Raw genomic sequence first — 17452 nt, forward strand, 5'->3', positions numbered from 1 at the left:
GTTTTCAACGCAGCTAGAGCGATTCGGACGATTACCCCATTAATTTGAGCGAGGATGAAAGATTTGTGGACGAGGAACGTTAGAGTGACGGACTAGAATGCAGTGAAATACATATTTTTTTCCGCTCTGACCGTAACTTAGGTACAAGCTGGCTCATTGGATTCCACACTCTCTCATTTTTCTATTGTGGATCACAGATTTGTATTTTAAACCACCTGGGATACTATATCCTCTTGAAAATGAGAGTCCAGAACGCCAAATGGACATTCAGTGCCTTTTATCTCCACGACAATACATCGACGAAATGCTTTAGCTATGAGCTAACGTGATAGCATCATGCTTTAACTGCATATAGAAACAAAAGAAATAAACCCCTGACTGGAAGGATAGATAGAAAATCAACAATACTATTAAACCGTGGACATGTAAATACAGGGTTAATGCTTTCCAGGCTGGCGAAGGTTAACAATGCTGTGCTAACGACGCCATTGAAGCTATTTTAGCAACTTAGCAACGGGACCTCACAGAGCTATGCTAAAAACATTAGCTCTCCACCTACGCCAGCCAGCCCTCATCTGCTCATCAACACCCGTGCTCACCTGCGTTCCAGCGATTGACAGAAGGACGAAGGACTCCACCCGATGCGTTTGGCGGCCCGGAGACGTAGGAAGTCAAGGTGAGGTCGCCGGCTAGCGCGTCTGCTCTCCAACAAAGTCCTCCTGGTTGTGTTGATGTAGTCCGCTGCTAATACACCGATCCCACCTACAACTTTCTTCTTTGCAGTCTTCATTGTTCATTAAACAAATTGCAAAAGATTCACCAACACAGATGTCCAGAATACTGTGCAATTATGAAATTAAAACAGAGCTTTTTGTATAGGATTCTACGGGGTACCATAACTTCCGTTAAACTGACTTCGTCACGCGCATACGTCATCATACCGCGACGTTTCAGCCTGATATTTCCCGGGAAATTTAAAATGTCACTTTATAAGTTAACCCGGCCGTATTGGCATATGTTGCAATGTTAAGATTTCATCATTGATATATAAACTATCAGACTGCGTGGTCGCTAGTAGTGGCTTTCAGTAGGCCTTTAAATTTCCCGCGAAACTTCCGCTTGAAAACGTATGCGCGTGACGTCAATGGTTAAAGCGGAAGTATTGGTACACCATTGTATCCAATACAAACAGCTCTGTTTTCATCTCAAAATTCCCCAGTATTCTGGACATCTGTGTTGGTGAATCTTTTGCAATTTGTTTAATGAACAATGAAGACTGCAAAGAAGAAAGTTGTAGGTGGGATCGGTGTATTAGCGGCCGGCTGCAGCAACACAACCAGGAGGACTTTGAGATGGATAGCAGACGCGCTATCCGACGCTAGCCGCCGACCGCATCGATGATCGGGTGAAGTCCTTCGTCGCTCCGTGGATTGCTGGAACGCAGGTGAGCACGGGTGTTGATGAGCAGATGAGGGCTGGCTGGCGTAGGTGGATAGCTAATGTTTTTAGCATAGCTCTGTGAGGTCCCGTAGCTAAGTTAGCCTCAATGGCGTCATTAGCAACAGCATTGTTAAGCTTCGCCAGGCTGGAAAGCATTAACCGTGTAGTTACATGTCCATGGTTTAATAGTATTGTTGATCTTCTGTCTATCCTTCCAGTCAGGGGTTTATTTCTTCTGTTTCTATCTGCAGTTAAGCCCGATGCTATCACGTTAGCTCTGTAGCTAAAGTGCTCGACTGATGTATTGTCGTGGAGATAAAAGTCACTGTGAATGTCCATTTTGCGTTCTCGACTCTCATTTTCAAGAGGATATAGTATCCCAGGTGGTTTCAAATACAAATCCGTGATCCACAATAGAAAAAGGAGAGTGTGGAATCCAATGAGCCAGCTTGTACCTAAGTTACGGTCAGAGCGAAAAAAGATACGTCCTGCACTGCACTCTAGTCCTTCACTCTCACGTTCCTCATCCACAAATCTTTCATTCTCGCTCAAATTAATGGGGAAATCTTCGCTTTCTTGGTCCGAATCGCTCTCGCTGCTGGTGTAAACAATGGGGAAATGTGAGGAGCCTTTCAACCTGTGACGTCACGCTACTTCCGGTACAGGCAGGGCTTTTTTTTATCAGCGACCAAAACTTTATCGTCGATGTTCTCTACTAAATCCTTTCAGCAAAAATATGGCAATATCGCCAAATGATCAATTATGACACATAGAATGGATCTGCTAAAAAATCATTTCAGTAGGCCTTTAAGTATTGTTGAATTTATTCAAAAATATTTAGTTTTAAAATATACACATATATATTTAATCAGTGAAACATAACATTTCTCATAATTGATCCAATGGGATTGATTTGATGTTGATCAACGCAAAATAAATGAGTTCAGAACTTGGAGCCGCCCTTTGCGCATGCGCATATCATCTTGGCGGGCATAACTCATTAGCATAACGTCTTCTGGCGGGAGTGGACCACATCAGCAGGAACCGAGAAGGAAGGTGGAGATCGGTCTTTGGTAAGTATTCTTTTTTTTTTATATTACTTTAGACTGTACCGCTAGTGTATTCATGCTATATACCACATTTCGTGTATTGTTTGTGGGGGCAAACTTGACTTTTAAAGTCCGACTTTGCATGCTAGCTTGGTAACTTCCACCATGGCCACTAGCTTAATAGTCCACACATGAACAGTTATTATATGACATAAGTCAGGCCGGGATGAACGTGAGGAGCAGGAAGATTATTGACGTGATAAATGTCTGCCCGTGTAGTTTGACTTTATTCAATGTGTGTGCTTCCACTGCGCTGCGTGTCAGCTGCGGCCGTCTGGAAACTGCCTGTGTGTACAATAGAATGGACTTTATTCTCATTATATTTGCATATAACGAGATTAAGGACTCCAATTTAAGGTGCGGTAGTGGGAACAAATACGGGGTAAAAATAAATGACATTACACAAGAGGTAATAAAGAAAAAACTAACAATTGAAATAAACAGACTACTATTCAATACAAATAATAAGCAATCCTGTACAATATACAAAACACTATAGAAATACAAAATACTGTACAATAGACAGAACAAGACAAGAGTACCGGAGTCAAAAATAACAATCAGTGTCGGATGTATTGCACTCGAAGGGTAATATTGCACAGTAGGGTATTAGGGTAGGATATTGTATAGGGGTTTGAGTCTGTGTTTATAAGGATTATGTAGTGTTTTATACCTCATTCAGAGTATTATCTTGCTCTATCGCGAGTCAATCTATTTTATCATCGCAGGAATTTGTTTGTCTCGGCACTCCAGCAGACCGGCTGTGCTCGCAGTGATGCGGAGGGAGACCGCAGTCGGTGGTTGAGGACGGTCAAAGGTGCACGGAGTCTTGATGGACAGGAGCGGACACGCACATTAATGCACACAGATCTGCTTGAAGTTCAGGCACCAGATCTGGTTAGTGCCCTGTTTTGTTGAACTCCATCATCTCCGCCAGTCTCTGCCTCTTACACCCTCTCTCCTTCAGTAAAGCCTCCGATTAAGCAGTAAATGTAGATTCTAGTTTACAGATTGATTGATTGATTGATTGAAACTTGTATTAGTAGATTGCACAGTACAGTACTTATTCCGTACAATTGACCACTAAATGGTAACACCCCAATAAGTTTTTCTACTTGTTTAAGTCGGGGTCCACGTTCATCAATTCATGGTAAGTGATTCAATGACCAAGATGGTCAGTGAATACATGCAGGAAGGTTAATATTGTTCCTGTGTGTTTTGATATTTTAATAAAATGGCAGAATTTAAAATAATTTCATGTCTTTAACTTATTAAAACTTTATTGTTTGTCAAATAATTGGTAGTCTGTTCTAAATGTTCAAATGTTATCTTGTTTTATTGGTCAGAGCTTTTATTCAAATTCAACTTGTCTGCATTCTGGGTATTCTGGTACTTGCACTCACAACTTAATATGTTATCATCTTTTGCAGATTGATCATTTTTTTCAAGCTTGATGTGGCAGCCTCCTAATGTTAAATGTTACCAAGCTCCTTGTGGCAGTCTAGTGATTGTAAGTAATATAAATTATGTGTTTAATATCATTGTCATCCTTTTCATGTGATACATGCTAATTCTCTTTATTCTCTATTTCAGGATTATGAATGTGGCAGTATAAAGAATGCAGTTTGGAACTAGCGAGCAGGTATTTGTTGTTGCAGCATTTTAGGCAGACTCATGGGTATTTAAGGGGAAGTTATCACTATCCATGTCCATATACACATTGCCCGTGCAGTTTTAGTAAGCTACTAAATCATACATACAAAGTTCATGGTAAACAGCAGAAGTAGCTACATTCAAGTGTCATGTGTGCACATGCAAAGACTTACAATTTTGTGTTTGAGCCTTCATTTCTAAGAACAAGAATTGACTGTCGAGTTTAAGATGAAAGTTCTCTTTTTCTGGCCATTTTGAGCGTTTAATTGACCCCACAAATGTGATGCTCCAGAAACTCAATCTGCTCAAAGGAAGGTCAGTTTTGTAGCTTTTGTAACGAGCTAAAGTGTTTTCAGATGTGTGAACATGATTGCACAAGGGTTTTCTAATCATCAATTAGCCTTCTGAGCCAATGAGCAAACACATTGTACCATTAGAACACTGGAGTGATAGTTGCTGGAAATGGGCCTCTATACACCTATGTAGATATTGCACCAAAAAGCAGACATTTGCAGCTAGAATAGTCATTTACCACATTAGCAATGTATAGAGTGTATCTCTTTCAAGTTAAGACTAGTTTAAAGTTATCTTCATTGAAAAGTACAGTGCTTTTCCTTCAAAAATAAGGACATTTCAATGTGACCCCAAACTTTTGAACGGTAGTGTATATAATATTCAATACATGCACACAACTTCAAAAGTAAGTACAGGACAACATATAAGATGAGAAGCACTACATACAACATCAAATATACATTCATATTAAACATGCTGTGTTTTTAAACTACATTTAGCACAATCACAGTTTAAAGGCCTACTGAAAGCCACTACTAGCGACCACGCAGTCTGATAGTTTATATATCAATGATGAAATCTTAACATTGCAACACATGCCAATACGGCCGGGTTAACTTATAAAGTGACATTTTAAATTTCCCACCACACTTCTGCTTGAAAACGTCTATGTATGATGACGTATGCGCGTGGGCTTATTTATTTTGTTTCTATCTGCATTTAAGCACGATGCTATCACGTTAGCTCCGTAGCTAAAGTGCTTTGCCCACGTATTGTCGTGGAGATAAAAGTCACTGTGAATGTCCATTTCGCGTTCTCGACTCTCATTTTCAAAAGGATATAGTATCCGAGGTGGTTTAAAATACAAATCCGTGATCCACAATAGAAAAAGGAGAGAGTGTGGAATCCAATGAGCCAGCTTGTACCTAAGTTACGGTCAGAGCAAAAAGAGATACATCCTGCACTGCATTCTAGTCCTTCACTCTCACGTACCTCATCCACAAATCTTTCATCCTCGCTCAAATTAATGGAGTAATCATCGCTTTCTCGGTCCGAATCGCTCTCGCTGCTGGTGTAAACAATGGGGAATTGTGAGTAGCCCTTCAACCTGTGACGTCACGCTACTTCCGGTACAGGCAAGGCTTTTTTATCAGCGACCAAAAGTTGCGAACTTTATCGTCGATGTTCTCTACTAAATCCTTTCAGCAAAAATATGGCAATATCGCGAAATGATCAAGTATGACACATAGAATGGATCTGCTATCCCCGTTTAAATAACAAAATATCATTTCAGTAGGCCTTTAAGTGTTTTTAAATCCCTGCAGCTTCCATGACTGTTACACACTTGTGTCTACTGACCTGATAACTAAACCTGAACATTTTATCACACGCGGAGCAAGTAAAAGGTTTCTCTCCAGTGTGTGTTCTCATGTGTCTGGTCATGCTTTGCTTTCTGGAGAAACTCTTCTTACAAACAGAGCAATAAAAGGTTTCTCTCCAGTGTGTCTTCTCATGTGTCTGGTCATGCTTTGCTTTATGAAGAAACTCTTCTTACAAACAGAGCAAGTAAAAGGTTTCTCACCAGTGTAAATTCTCATGTGTGTGGTCATGTCTTTCTTAGTGCTGAATCTTTTAGCACAAACAGAGCAAGTAAAAGGTTTCTCACCAGTGTGTGTTCTCATGTGTGTGGTCATGACTTGCTTTCTGGAGAAACGCTTCTTACATACAGAGCAAGTAAAAGGTTTCTCTCCAGTGTGTATTCTCATGTGTGTGGTCATGTCTGTCTTAGTGTGGAATCTTTTAGCACAAACAGAGCAAGTAAAAGGTTTCTCACCAGTGTGTGTTCTCATGTGTGTGGTCATGACTTGCTTTCTGGAGAAACCCTTCTTACAAACAGAGCAAGTAAAAGGTGTCTCTCCAGTGTGTGTTCTCATGTGTATGGTCATGTTAAGCTTTGTGGACAAACTCTTCTTACAAACAGAGCAAGTAAAAGGTTTCTCTACAGTGTGTGTTCTCATGTGTGCGGTCATGTGTTGCTTTGTGGAGAAACTCTTCTTACAAACAGAGCAAGTAAAATGTTTCTCTCCAGTGTGTGTTCTCATGTGTCTTGTAAAATGACTCTTGTGTCTAAATGATTTCCCACATTGAGAGCAGTCAAAGTGTTTGTTGTTAGTGTGATGTCTCGTATCACCTTTAGAGTCATTTTGACTCTCCAAAGGTTTTTGGATGTGGTCACTGTGATCAGAAGAGTGTGACATCATGTGGTCCATGTCTGACAGTGGAGCAAAGATGCTGTCTGGTTCTGACTTTATATCTTCACAATGCTCTCCATCAGCTTCTGTGATGTGTTGACTTACAAGCTCCGCCCCTCTGTTCTCCTCACTTTGACTGTGATGAAGCTGTAAGGACTGAGCTTCATCTTCATCATGAAGCTGCTCCTCTTTAATGTGGGAGGGGGCCTGTAGCTCCTTCTGTCCCACACTGGTGTGCCACTCCTCTTCATGACTCCCCGCTGACACCCGCTGGACGTCTGCAGAACAAATGAGGTGTTACTGTATTGAAGTTTGCAGTATTCAAACTATTGACATGTGAGCTAGGCCAAATAGACAGTGATGGGCAAGCTACCTGGACAATGTAGTAAGCTAAGCTACAAGTTACTCTCAATTAAATGGAGCTAAGCTATCCTCAGACAATTGGAGCACGCTACACTACAAGCTACACTGCAAAAGTAGCTTTTATAGCATTTATATATATATATATATATATATATATATATATATATATATATATATATATATATATATATATATATATATATATATATATATATATATATATATTGGCCCACATGTATAATATCAATGTTTATGTTGTCCATGGAAAGAAGTTAGTAAGAAGCAAAAGACAAACAACCAACCATGGATGACAAAAGGACTGAAAAATGCTTGTCACAAAAAAAAGACATTATATGGAATATTAATAACACAGACATCTATAGAGGCAGAAAATAAGTATAAGAAATATAAAAACCAGCTAATTGGTATACTAGGAACATGTAAGAAGGAATACTACAGACAATTATTAAAGAAGAACAGAAACAACATGAGAGCAACATCCTAAATAGCATCATTAAAAATGCTGCTAAGAAAGATTACCCCCAGTACTTTCTACATGGAAATACAAAAAATGACAATATGAACCAAATAGTTGAACGTTTTAATGATGACTTTGTTAAAAATGTGGAAGAAAGATTTCCAAATGCAGATGATGGATCAGTTGAGGACTTGAGTGAGCTCATAGACAGAAATCCCAATTCCATGTTTCTTAAGAACGTGACAAAAGAAGAAATAATCCAAATTGTAAAACATTGTAAATCCAAGACCTCAAGCGACTGTCATGGAATAGATATGGTAACCATAAAAAAGGTTATAGAAGACATTTCAGAACCTCTGACATATATCAGCAACGTATCATTTCTAACCGGCAAATTCCCTGACAAAATTGCAAAAGTCGTACCAATTTATAAGAATGGAGACATACACCAGTTTACTAACTACACACCAGTTTCATTACTTCCACCATTCTACAAAATCATGGATAAACTATTCAATAGCAGATTAAAGGCCTACTGAAAGCCACTACTACCGACCACGCAGTCTGATAGTTTATATATCAATGATGAAATCTTAAAGGCCTACTGAAATGACATTTTTTTATTTAAACGGGAATAGCAGATCCATTCTATGTGTCATACTTGATCATTTCGCGATATTGCCATATTTTTGCTGAAAGGATTTAGTAGAGAAAATCGACGATAAAGTTGGCAACTTTTGCTCGCTGATAAAAAAAAGCCTTGCCTGTAGCGGAAGTAGCGTGACGTCACAGGAGCTAGTATTCCTCACAATTCCCCGTTGTTTACAATGGAGCGAGAGAGATTCGGACCGAGAAAGTGATGATTACCCCATTAATTTGAGCGAGGATGAAAGATTCGTAGATGAGGAACGTTACAGTGAAGGACTTGAGAGGCCGTGATGGACGTATGTTTTTTCACTCTGACCGTAACTTAGGTACAAGCTGGCTCATTGGATTCCACACTCTCCTTTTTATATTGTAGATCACAGATTTGTATTTTAAACCACCTCAGATACTATATCCTCTTGAAAATGAGAGTCGAGAACGCGAAATGGACATTTAAAGTGACTGAACATGTAAATACACGATTAATAATATTCAGCTTTGCGAAGCTAAACAAATAGAAGCTAACCTAGCTACGTAGCCAACGTGATAGCATCAGTCTCAAATGCAGATAGAAACTAAAAAAAAAAAAACCCTGACTGGATGGATAGACAGAAGATCAACAATACTATTAAACCATGAACATGTAAATACACGATTAATAATATTCAGCTTTGCGAAGCTATAAAAATAGAAGCTAACCTAGCAACGTAGCCAACGTGATAGCATCAGTCTCAAATGCAGATAGAAACTAAATTAAAAAAAACCTGACTGGATGGATAGACAGAAGATCAAAAATACTTTTAAACCATGAACATGTAAATACACGATTAATAATATTCAGCTTTGCGAAGCTAAAAAAATAGAAGCTAACCTAGCTACGTAGCCAACGTGATAGCATCAGTCTCAAATGCAGATAGAAACTAAATAAAAAAAAACCCTGACTGGAAGGATAGACAGAAGATCAAAAATACTATTAAACCATGAACATGTAAATACACGATCAATAATATTCAGCTTGGCGAAGCTAAAAAAACAGAAGCTAACTTAGATGCGGCGGCGGGCTTACTCACTGTAGTGCGTCTGCTATCCTGCTCAAAACACAACACAACCTCCTGGTGTTGGTGTTGCTGTATCCGCCGCTCCACCGATCGCACCTACAACTTTCTTATTTGCAGTCTCCATTGTCCATTAAACAAATTGCAAAAGATTCACCAACACAGATGTCCAGAATACTGTGGAATTTTGTTGAAGAAAACAGAGGTATTTGAATTGGGTCCAAACACTTCCCTTGACCTCGTGACGTCACGCGCATACGTCATCATACCGCGACGTTTTCAAGCGGAAGTTTCCTGGGAAGTTTAAAATGTCACTTTATAAGTTAACCCGGCCGTATTGGCATGTGTTGCAATGTTAAGATTTCATCATTGATATATAAACTATCAGACTGTGTGGTCGTTAGTAGTGACTTTCAGTAGGCCTTTAAGTGCACAGGAAGCCAGTGCAGGTGAGCCAGTATAGGCGTAATATGATCAAACTTTCTTGTTTTTGTCAAAAATCTAGCAGCCGCATTTTGTACCAATTGTAATCTTTTAATGCTAGACATAGGGAGACCCGAAAATAATACGTTACAGTAATCGAGACGAGACGTAACGAACGCATGGATAATGATCTCAGCGTCGCTAGTGGACAAAATGGAACGAATTTTAGCGATATTACGGAGATGAAAGAAGGCCGTTTTAGTAACACTCTTAATGTGTGACTCAAACGAGAGAGTTGGGTCGAAGATAATACCCAGATTCTTTACCGAGTCTCCTTGTGTAATTGTTTGGTTGTCAAATGTTAAGGTGGTATTATTAAATAGATGTTGGTGTCTAGCAGGACCGATAATCAGCATTAAAGTTTTCTTAGCGTTGAGTTGCAAAAAGTTAGCGGACATCCATTGTTTAATTTCATTAAGACACGCCTCCAGCTGACTACAGTCCGGCGTGTTGGTCAGCTTTAGGGGCATGTAGAGTTGAGTGTCATCAGCATAACAGTGAAAGCTAACACCGTACTTGCGTATGATGTCACCCAGCGGCAGCATGTAAATACTAAAGAGTGCAGGGCCAAGAACCGAACCCTGGGGAACTCCACACGTTACCTTGACATAGTCCGAGGTCACATTGTTATGGAAGACACACTGCATCCTGTCAGTAAGATAAGAGTTAAACCAAGACAAGGCTAAGTCTGACATACCAATACGTGTTTTGATACGCTCTAATAAAATATTATGATCAACAGTATCGAAAGCGGCGCTAAGATCAAGAAGCAGCAACATAGATGACGCATCAGAATCCATCGTTAGCAATAGATCATTAGTCATTTTTGCGAGGGCTGTCTCCGTAGAGTGATTTGCCCTGAAACCGGATTGAAAAGGTTCACAGAGATTGTTAGTCACTAAGTGTTCATTTAGCTGCTGTGCAACAATTTTTTCGAGAATTTTCGAAATAAACGGAAGGTGGGACACGGGTCGGTAGTTTACCATGAGGTCAGGATCGAGGTTAGGTCTTTTGAGCAGAGGATGAATAACCACTTTTTTGAATGCTAGGGGAACAGTGCCGGAGGAAAGTGATAAGTTTATAATATTTAACACTGATGGACCTAATAATACAAACAGTTCCTTGATAAGTTTCCCAGGAAGTGGGTCAAGTAAACATGTTGTTTGTTTTATCCCACTTACACGCTGTAATAATTCCTCTAATGTTATTTCATCACAAATAGAGAGACTATTTTGGAGGGCGGTATCCGTCGTATATACAGTCGTATTTGTGTTAATAGAACCCAGTTGTAGCTGGGATGCGTTGTCTTTAATCTCCTTTCTAATGAGTTCAATTTTCTTATTAAAGAAATTCATAAAGTCATCTGCCGAGTGGGTGGAACTACTGGGAGGAGTCCCTTGTTGGGTTAGCGATGCTACTGTACTAAACAGAAATTTAGGATCGTTTTTGTTGAGGCGGATGAGATTTGAGAAGAATTTAGCTTCAGCTAAGGTAAGCATGCGTTTATAGCAGAGGTGTGGACTCGAGTCACATGACTTGGACTCGAGTCAGACTCGAGTCATGAATTTGATGACTTTAGACTCGACTTGACAAAATGTAAAGAGACTTGCAACTCGACTTAGACTTTAACATCAATGACTTGTGACTTCACTTGGACTTGAGCCTTTTGACTTGACATGACTTGCTACTTTCCCCAAAACCTAAAGCTTAAAAAGTTATTTGGGAGCGCTCCGTAGCTTTCATTTTGTACGTGTCTGTCTATAAGCGTGTGTGCTGCTTGTCAGCTGGTGTGCTCTCAGTACAACAGCCAATCAAATTAGATCTACATTGTTTTCATCCCACAGCTCTCATCCAATCCAATTGCAGGACAACCACCGAACATGAGTTGTCAAACAATGCGGCAGTGAGAAAGATTTATACCAAAGTTGGTTTCGTTCGGGTATAAAAACTACGACTTGGTCAACGAATTGCCGTATGCAAATCACGCAGTTCGAATATTACAGACGGAGACGCAACAACTTCCAACTTCGTTCGACATTTGAAGTTGCACAAAGAAGGGTAAGTTTTGAATGTAAGATAACGTTTATTGGCTAAGTAACATTACTTTTATTTGCTGTGTAGTTAAATCAGTGAGGCTGTAAACTTACTGCTAACGTCATAACCATAGACATCTTATAAGGGTACACAGCATCGAGCGCTACTGCCTACTGGCGCAGACGAGACGCGGGGCCGCCATCTTGGAGTGGTGATCCGCTCCACTCAGTGCAATTCATTTGGCAGGAGCAATGAACTGTCAACGCATTTAATTCATCTTACCTCACTGAATACCACTCATTTTCACGCGCTTTTTTGTCATACGTGTAGCTATGATAACGGACACATGTTTTATTATTCATAGTTTGCTTAACAGTAATAGAATATTCTTATACGCTATAAATGACCAGACGTCCAAGATTAAAACTGGGAATATAATCCCAGAGAAGGGGGGGAAAAAACGGTCAGCTATTTTTAAATTGAAGAAACAATATGATTACGTTATATATACATGCTACATAAACAATGTATGAATACATTAGATATCTATATATTTTATAGACCGTATCTCTGTTGCTGCAGCAGCAGAGAGTTTATTCTGTCTTGACACTTTGTATTGATATTTTGTATTACATTCTTCCTTTAAATGATCATGTTTACAGTGATTGTTATATATGTATTTTTTATGTATGTCGCTTTGGATAAAAGCGTCTGCCAAATACTTAAACATGTATAAACACCTGCAAGTCTTTATATCAGCTAAAACCACCAATCTGTTTCACTAGATTCAGAATAAAACCAAATTCTGTTTTACCCAACAATGTTAGTATTTGAATATTGTTACTTGAAGACTTATTCCTGGTTACAATTATACTGTTAAGAAAGTATTGTCTTATATTTTGCCTAAAATGAGAATGCATTATAATCAATGGCGGCTGGTGAATTTTGTTTTAGGTGGGGCAGAAAGTTTGTAAACCAAACCCCTGTAGGGCAGTCATCCTCCCCCAGAAGATTTCTTTGTGATTTTCACATACAAATATTGAAGATCTTTGCTCCTTCTCAACTCTGTGGTAATGTTATTTTCATAAAATACAACCAATAGTACATTAATGTTAAATCTTACTTGTGAAAAGTAATCCCCCGATTCCTATTTTCAACAGTCCGCTCATTTGAGCAGGAAAACGCTGAACACCAGCCCGGCATCGTTGTTTTCTACCTGTCAACTGTCAGTTTAGGCTGCTCGCCGGCTCCTCATCACCACTTCAAGATGCAAATTGCTCGCGTCACAGCAACCAATATTGCGTCTACTTATAAGATGTTTATGGTTATAACGTCATTTCAAACACGGCAATATGTTGCGTCCACTGCAGTTTGCTACCTTATTCATACTTTTTGTCAAGTGATTTTTTAAGCAGGGTTGCATGAGGTACCTATACATAACGTTACGTTAGTCAATGTATCACACACAGTAACATAACGTTAGACGGCGGTCAGCAGCACCGCATATTTTAGCCACCTACAAAAAGACAAACATAGTCAAATAAAGGTCAGTTAAAATATATACTATATTAAGAATATGTGTACATATTGCATAGGGCCCTGACATCTAAAAAGTACAACTCTGTTCATTGTTATGTTCATGTATTTGTTATGTTTTTCATGTGTACGCACACATCAACACACATACAGTATGAGATGAGATCAGAACAGAATAGAAACTGCTGTGGAACTAGTTACAATGCAATATGCCATGGAAATACAATGTTAACACTTTTGTACAAATAAGTACAGTTGCACTTGTTTTTGCAAATGTGTTTATTCTGTAAAGGAATGAGTTAAATGTTTAAAATTGTTTAAACTATTAAAATGACTGGTTAATAGTGCTATTATGAATTGCAATGTCAGTACTATTTTCTTTCCTGCTATTTCAAATGCACTTGTTTTAATAAATAAATACAGCGGTTTAAAAGCATACACAATCTGTGTAAAAATATTAGTCTGTGGTCAAAAGGACTTGAAAGGACTCGAAACTCAAAATGCAGGACTTGTGACTTGACTTGAGACTTTCCAGTCTTGACTTTGGACTTGACTCGGGACTTGCCTGTCTTGACTCGGGACTTGACTCGAGACTTGAGGGCAAAGACTTGAGACTTACTTGTGACTTGCAAAGCAATGACTTGGTCCCACCTCTGGTTTATAGGTTATTAAACTATCATTCCATGCTTGATGGAAAACCTCAAGTTTAGTCGCGCGCCATTTGCGTTCCAGCTTCCTACATAATAATTTATGAGCTCTAATTTCTTCTGTAAACCATAGGGTGCGCCTTTTATGGGCCCTTTTTTGCTTTAGCGGTGCTATACTATCAATAATTTCGCGCAGGGCTTCGTCAAAGTTGTTAGTGAGGTTATCAATAGAACACACATAATTTGGGAATGGTGCCATTACCGAAGGCAGTAGGTCAGCAAGAGTCGTCGTTGTGGCAGCATTAATGTTGCGGCCACTATAGCAGTTATTATTATTATTATTATTAGCTTGTTGACAATGAGTAAAAACCTCAAATGTTATAAGATAATGATCGGACATTACTTTAGTATATGAAAGTATCATAACTTCGGAGGTGGTGACACCCCTGACAAGCACTAGATCTATTGTATTACCGTTGCGATGCGTGGGTTGATGTATTATTTGTGTAAGACCACAGCTATCAATTATGGTCTGGAGCGCCACACACTGAGGGTCCGATGGGGTATTCATATGGATATTAAAGTCCCCCATTATGACTATATTGTCGGCGTGCGTCACTAGATCAGCAACGAACTCTGAGAATTCACTGATAAAGTCCGAATAGGGCCCAGGGGGGCGGTAGATAACAGCCAGGTCGAGAGGTAGCGGAGTGACAGACCTCATAGTAAGCACCTCAAACGATTTATATTTATTATTTAGGTTAGGGGCAAGGTTGAAATTGTCATTGTATATTAGTGCGACACCCCCTCCCCTTTTAAGAGGACGGGCAACATGCGCATTCGTATAGTTAGGAGGAGATGCCTCATTTAGCGCAAAAACTTCGTCTGGTTTGAGCCAGGTTTCGCTGAGACCAATGACGTTAAGATTGTTGTCTCTAATGACCTCATTAACTAATAACGCCTTGGGAGACAATGATCTTATGTTTAAAAAGCCCATATTATAGGTATTGGGATGTTTTGATGAGTTTTTGTTAAGATTATCCGTAGTAGCAATATTAACAATGTTGCGTTTATTATGCGTAGTGCACTTTAAATAGTTTCGACCATAACTAGGAATTGATATGACGGGAATTTTCCAATTGTTTGCTTGGTGCTGCAATAGACTGGACATATCATAATTTGCCACCTCAGTAGAATGCATGTCCACCTCTGACACAGACACAACAGAAAAAACATTATGTGAATTGTGTATTATTCTAAGAGAATTGCTATGCGTACATGGATTATCCAGCCTGGCGCTGGCTAGTTCTAGCTTAACTGACTCCTCACCCGGACTAACAGACTCTGTAATTGCCTGTGACCGGGCTTGCTCTAGTGTAGTCAGTCAAGTGAGACTTAAATAGTAGTCTATGTTTCTAGGCAGGATGATGGCGCCTTCCTGGTTAGGGTGAAGGCCGTCTCTCATCAGCAAGCCTGGTTTGCCCCAGAAAGAAGGCCAGTTATCAATAAACGTTAGTCCCTGTTGTCTACAGAAGATAGCCAGCCACTTGTTAAGCGAGACTAATCTGCTATATCTCTCATCATTGCCTCTCGCAGGCAGGGGGCCAGAGACAATTACTCGATGCCTGGACATCTTTCTGGCGAGATCACAAGTCCTGGCTATGTTTCTCTCTTTAATCTCTGACTGTCTCATTCTAGTGTCATTTGAGCCAACGTGTACGACTATATTCGCATAATTAGTGGTGCGATTAGCCTGTCGTACGTGTTTACTAGGCCTGTTGCGAGTTAGCTCCCTAAGATTAGCTTCAATGTCAGGTGCTCTGGCCCCGGGGATACACTTTATTGTGGCTGGTTTGCTAAGCTTTATGTTTCGGGTGATGGAGTCCCCTATGACTAAGGTGTGGTGCCCGGTAGACTGGGGTGTAGGACTAGCTAAGGAGCTAAATCTATTATGCGTCTCAACCGGTACACCGTAGCTTGTAGGCCGCTTAGGACTGCTACAAGCTGGGCTAGTTAGCTCGCTACAGCTAACGCTAGCAGATGTGTCCGCAACATCTAAAGTTACGACATTACTCTGCTCTAACTGGCGGACACGGCCCTCTAGCAGAGCCAACCTCTGTGTGAGTATGGTGCAAGACGCGCAGGAAGCCATTACTCACAGTGTTTTCTGTCACCGAGTGAAGTTCCTGCTGTCCTCAGGGAAGCGGCCGCGGTATGCCATATTATCCAGGGTGTCAATCTTGGCTCAGCTCATTTCTGAGAGTCCATTTGTCACATCTGGTTACACCAGGCCGTGCCTTATGTTTGCCTTTTGTTAGTGTTTTACTTCCTGTCCTGTGCTTTTATTTTGGTGGCTCTTCCGGTTTTGTTGCTGTTTTCCTGTGGCTGCTTCACTTCTGTCCCCGAGCATTTCCCCTCACCTGTTTTCTGTTTGCAATCAAGACTATTTAAATTGATCCTCTTGCCACCTTCGTTGTCCGGACATTATTCTTTGTTCACGGGTGACCATCGACTATACTTTTTGATGCCAATCTCTAGTACGCACGTACTTTGTGGACGCCGTCTGCTCCATATTAACTGTGAGTGTTTTGCTGGGTTTCAGCAGTTTGTTTTGTTTTCTTCATAGTTCCCTGTTGCTCTCACTTTTTGTTCTTTTATGAATAAATATCCCTTTTCTTACTGCACGGTGCCACCTCCTTCATCTGCATCTTAAACATCACTAAATGATTTTATGTAGCATTCCCAATTTACACTTTTTGGTGAACTCTTGTGAAATATCCACTGTCATGTCTTTATAGTTAATTCATTAGTAAATAAAGAAAATATTTACTGAGTCCTGCTGCTAGTTCACTTTTTGTGGTGTCATTTTGTTACCTGCTAAGGAAAGTATTTGATGTTAAATATATATATAATCCTCCATATTGGCAGCCATAGTGATTAATTTATTCAGCAGAGCATTAAAACTTGGATCTGACAAAAAGTAAACACAAATGCTGTCTTCCTCGCTGATAAAACATGATAGCAACATGCATCTTCTAGCTCATGATCGCCCCCACTTCTCAGTGTGGCGAGTTGGAGTACTACAGGAGGCACTCTAATACAGAGCTTAAATCTGTATTTTTAGTCTTATTATCAAGGAATAATGAGGTCACACTTATATTAAAACATTAATGCTAAGGTTTTGTCCAGTAGTGGACCGGTGATGATGATGATGATGATGAAGAACATGTATCTGTGCAAGTGAACACATGGATCCACAAGGGACAACAACCCTTTCCACAGACTACACACACATCAGAAACATAAATGTTAGAAGCCTACAACAATATATGTGAAGAAGACTTTAGAAGTGAAGATGTGAGGTGAAATAAGTAGAAATGCAGCAATAAAAACCAGCAACTCCACTCACGATGGCTCTAAAGTTCAGTGATGTGTTGCTAACTTCAGCATTTTTCTTCTTTGT

This window comes from Entelurus aequoreus, linkage group LG03 (assembly GCF_033978785.1).
Source record: "Entelurus aequoreus isolate RoL-2023_Sb linkage group LG03, RoL_Eaeq_v1.1, whole genome shotgun sequence".
Lineage (NCBI taxonomy): Eukaryota > Metazoa > Chordata > Actinopteri > Syngnathiformes > Syngnathidae > Entelurus > Entelurus aequoreus.